Source organism: Triticum dicoccoides, chromosome 4B (assembly GCF_002162155.2).
Source record: "Triticum dicoccoides isolate Atlit2015 ecotype Zavitan chromosome 4B, WEW_v2.0, whole genome shotgun sequence".
Classification (NCBI taxonomy): Eukaryota; Viridiplantae; Streptophyta; class Magnoliopsida; order Poales; family Poaceae; genus Triticum; species Triticum dicoccoides.
This window is the reverse complement of record NC_041387.1, coordinates 454,636,764-454,641,294: the sequence shown is the minus strand read 5'-3', so window position 1 is coordinate 454,641,294 and position 4,531 is coordinate 454,636,764.

Here is a 4,531-nt window from a genome sequence, read left to right as displayed (position 1 = left end):
GGAGGGCGGGAAAACAAAGGCAACTTGGGAGGGGGAACCGACGAATAACTTGAAGAGAAGACACCGGTTGAAATAATTGAGGAAACAAAGCAAACTTCACACGAGTAGGATGGATACTCGATTACGGACTCCGGCTCTGAGAAGGAAAAGGGGTGGGCGGGTGGGAAAAGAAAAACAACCGAGGATTGAACTTTGCAAAGATGAAGAGGCTCAAGTTAACTTGACGAGAAATGCACCGGATGAAAAGAGCTCAGAGCCAACGATCGGAAAACCAACTGCGTGATCCTAAAGAAAAATTTGAAGGGGAAGAGGAGTAATTCAAAACACCTACATCAAGATTTCTCACCAGAGCGACGAACGGGCTGAGGAGTAAAAAGAATTCCTACTCTCCGATATAACTAGACTCTGAAAACAGTTTTCTTCTAGACTCAACAATGGCCAAACTACACGATCAATCAAGGGGGCTCCTAGGGTCGGTCGAGGCTCTGATACCAACTTGTCACGCCCAATATGCGATACTATCCTAAAGAGACTCGAAGGTCCCACCAAGGATAGAACCGCATATTGAAACGCTTTTGCAAGGTGGATATCATTACATCAACATTACATAATAGATGGGGATACATACAAAAGGCATACAATGCCACACGAATACGACATCACAATACATAAGAGTAACATCCGACTACGGATGAAACACAAACAGAAACTCGAACGACATCCACCCTGCTAGCCCAGGCTGCCGACCTGGAACCTATTCCCTGATCAAAGAAGTAGAAGAAGAACTCAATGCAAGCAAGCATCGCCCTTGCGTCATGATCATCGCATAACCTGTACCTAAAACTGTTGTTGTAGTAATCTGTGAGCCACGAGGACTCAGCAATCCCATTACCATGGTTATCAAGACTAGTAAAGCTTAATGGGAAAGGAAGGGGTAAAATGGTGAGGTTGCAGCAGCGACTAAGCATGATATGGTGGCTAACATACGCAAATAAGAGCGGGAAGAGAGCAAGCGGAACGATCGTGAAGCTAACAATGATCAAGAAGTGATCCTGAACTCCTACTTACGTCAAACATAACCCAAAAACCGTGTTCACTTCCCGGACTCCGCCGAAAAGAGGCCATCACGGCTACACTCGTGGCTGATGCGTTTTAATTTGTATCTGGTGTCAAGTTATCTACAACCGGACATTAACAAATTCCCATCTGCCTATAACCACAGGCACGGCTTTTGAAAGATTATACCCTGCAGGGGTGTCCCAACTTAGCCCATGATAAGCTCTCGCGATCAACGAAGGATATACCTTCTCCCAGGAAGACCCGATCAGACTCGGAATCCTGGTTTACAAGACATTTCGACAATGGTAAAACAAGACCAGCAAGACCGCCCGATGCACCGACAATCCTGATAGGAGCTGCACATATCTCGTTCTTAGGGCAACACCAGATGAGCAATCCGTACAACTAAAACCAGACCTCAAGTTTCCTTGAGGGGGCGCTGCAAAGGGCTCTAGTTCGGACCAACACTTAGACAAGCACTAGCCCGGGGGTCTGTAATAAACATGACCCTTGGGTTAATTACTCCCAAAGGAAATATAGGTGGTGGTGAGGCAAATGGTAAAACCAATGTTGGGCCTTGCTGGAGGAGTTTTATTCAAAGCGAACTGTCAAGGGGGTCCCATAAATCACCCAACCGCGTTAGGAACGCAAAATCCGGGAACATAACACCGATATGACGGAAACTAGGGCCGCAAGAGTGGAACAAAACACCAGGCATAAGGCCGAGCCTTCCACCCTTTACCAGATATATAGATGCATTAATTAAATAAGAGATATTGTGATATCCCAACATAATCCTGTCCACCATGGAGCAATCTTCAACTTCACCTGCAACTAACAATGCTATAAGAGGGGCTGAGCAAAGTGGTAACATAGCCAAGCAATGGTTTGCTAGGAAGGGTGTCAAAGGTTAGAGGTTCATGGCAATTTGGGAGGCTTGATGAGCAAAAGATAGGTAACGCAGCATAGCGATAGAATGAAGCAACTAGCATAGCAATGATAGTAGTGAGATCCAGGGTAGCGGTCATCTTGCATGAAATCCCGCAAGGAAGAAGAACGAGTCCATGAAGAAGACGAACGGATGAAGCCGAACCAAGTGTAGACGAATGAATCCTCACGATCGCAATGAAACGGGAACTATCGAGAAGAAGCACACAACATGGTAAACACACCACACTAGAACAAGGCATGATGCACAACAAGCATGATGCAAGACAAGACTACATGAAGCTACTCATGGCAAAAGATGATGCAAACAAGAGCAACACATCAAGGCAAGTTTAAATGAGGCCGGGAACAACATATAACAATTCCGGTAAGTCCTCATATGCAAATTTCGAAATTGGTCCAGATCTAAATAAACCTTATGTTCAAGTTGTTAAACAGCAAGTTAAGATGCACCATGATAATCTACACAAGATTCTAGTCAAGTTACATATAAAGTTCATTTAGTTCGGAGCTACGGCCTAGAAGATATGAGCAAAACAAGTTAAACATGGCATTGATGCAAAATGCATACAAACATCAAGCAAACACCTCAAAACAAGGATGCAACATGATAATATGAAGCTACATGCAAAATCAAGCAAGTTTCATATAGAGCACACTCAAAACGGAGCAACGGTTCAACACATACACTCTATACAAGTTATAGCAACAATCTGTCCAAAACAGCAACTAGGCATATTACAAGCATCAAAACAACATGCTACATGACCTCAACAAGAAAACACAAGGCATGGACATGATGTACAGGTAAAGCATGACAAAACATGAACACTGAGCTATCTCCAGAAATCACTAGAACATGCTCAAACACACATGGCAAACAAAGGCTTGGCATGAAACTACTAATTGCATAGAACAAAAGTCTCTTACTGACCATGAGCCAAAAAGGATCAGAAAATATGATGGCACCCATGTAAACATGGCAAGTTATATGACAGATTCATACATGGCAGAAACAATGATAAGTAGGCATGTAGATGAGCTTGTGCAACTCACTACAGAGCAAAACATGGCATGACAGGGCAACCAACAGTAAGAAGACATGATTATGAAGCTAAGCATGGCAAGAGAAAGTTCGTAGGGTGCATGGAACACTAGCAACAATCATGGCAACAACTGAACTTAATGTTAAGAGGCTGACAGCAACATTATTTAGCAACTTTGGAGCAAGATTACAACAAGCTACAGCAGGCTATAAATGCAACCAGGGGCAAGGATGGATAGATCATGACATGTATAACAAAACACCCTTAGTGAACATCTCCAGATTATGCATAGAATAACTTGTAGCAGCAGGTTTACATAGCATCACGAAATAACAGATTCAGCCTAGCAAAACAGTAACAGCAAGTACCCTACTTAACAAGCTCGATTCACTCACCACAAGTCATTTCATGACAAGATAAGCATAGCATCAGCAAAAAGACATGTTTATGAAACAAACCAAGGCAAGAACAAGTTCATAGCATGCAAGGATCAACTACAACAACCTTGGCAAAATTGAATAACATGTAAACAATCTGCCAGGAAACATTTTGTAGCAAAAGTAGAGCAAGAAAATGACATGCTAGACTACTCCATAATTGCAAAAAGGGGCATGAATGGATATAGCATAACCATATGTTCAAAACATCCTTACTGTTGTAACTCAAAATATGCATGGATCTCTCTGTAGCATCAAGTTTACATGGCATCAAAATAACAGCAGAACAGGGACTAAAATCAGCAACATTACGAAGCCTAGTTTGCATGCTTGTGCTAGTCACCACATTGATCACAAAAATACATGGTAAGCACCTCTGTAAAGAAAACATGGCATAGATCAAAACACATGTAGACATCAACCTCATAGGATGCACACATCAATCATGGCAAAAATGACAAACGTGCAAGTTCTGTTAACAGACAGCAGACAACATCATATAGCACTCTTGCAACGACGGTTCAGGCATCAAGATGGACTCAAATGAACATGATGCAATGGAATGAAATGAAGTACTTGTTGAGACGAACAATTTGACATATTACACGCACAAAACGGAGCTACGGATGCAGAGATATGATGCGATGAACATGACATGATAATATGCAACAATTCGGGGACTTAGTAAAAAAAACACATCGGGCAAAGTGGACGGGATGATCCCGGGACGAGCGGAACCGGGACGGGGCGCGCGGGCGTTTGGATGGCCGGGCGGGTGGATCTCATCCCGATCTGGAGGACCTCACCGGAGTTGGCCGGGGAGGTGGCCGGAGACGGTCACCGGCGGCGAGGAAGAGGCCGGAGCGCGAGGGGGAGGAGGCCGGAGGTGCGGGGCTCCGGACGGCGAGCTCCGGTCGGCGGGAGGCGCCGGGGCCGCGGCGGCGAATGGCGGGGCGGCGTTCAGCGAGAGGAGACGGCGAGCGGGGCGGCCGGAGGCCGGTGAGGCTGGTGCTCGCGGGTCGAGGAGGCGGTGGCGGCTCC